Genomic DNA, 245 nt, shown 5'->3' on the forward strand with positions numbered 1-245 from the left:
GGAGCAATGTTCTATATCATATAAAACCTGTCTTTTTTCTTTCTTCTTTCTAAGCAATCCTAGAATGTCTACCTCGGAGAAATTGAGGCACAGAAACAGCAAGTACCTATCCTGAGTCAAATAAATAGTGTCAAAGTCAGGGCTGGCATCATGGCTCCAGTTCCAGACTCTGATTCCCACACCCACCACTCATTTACCCCCACCTCCTAAAACTGATGTAAAAAGAAAAAAAAAGAATGGCTTAC

The 245-nt window shown here is 40.4% G+C and overlaps 1 protein-coding gene across 1 annotated transcript in view; it reads right to left on the reverse strand.

Moving 5' to 3' along the window:
• Positions 1–245, reverse strand: part of LOC111171791 (vomeronasal type-2 receptor 1-like) — a 96,246-nt gene that overhangs the window by 34,716 nt on the left and 61,285 nt on the right.

The sequence above is a fragment of the Delphinapterus leucas genome, chromosome 4 (assembly GCF_059928025.1).
Source record: "Delphinapterus leucas isolate spDelLeu-1000000601 "Yukka" chromosome 4, BTC_Dleu_Yukka2, whole genome shotgun sequence".
Lineage (NCBI taxonomy): Eukaryota > Metazoa > Chordata > Mammalia > Artiodactyla > Monodontidae > Delphinapterus > Delphinapterus leucas.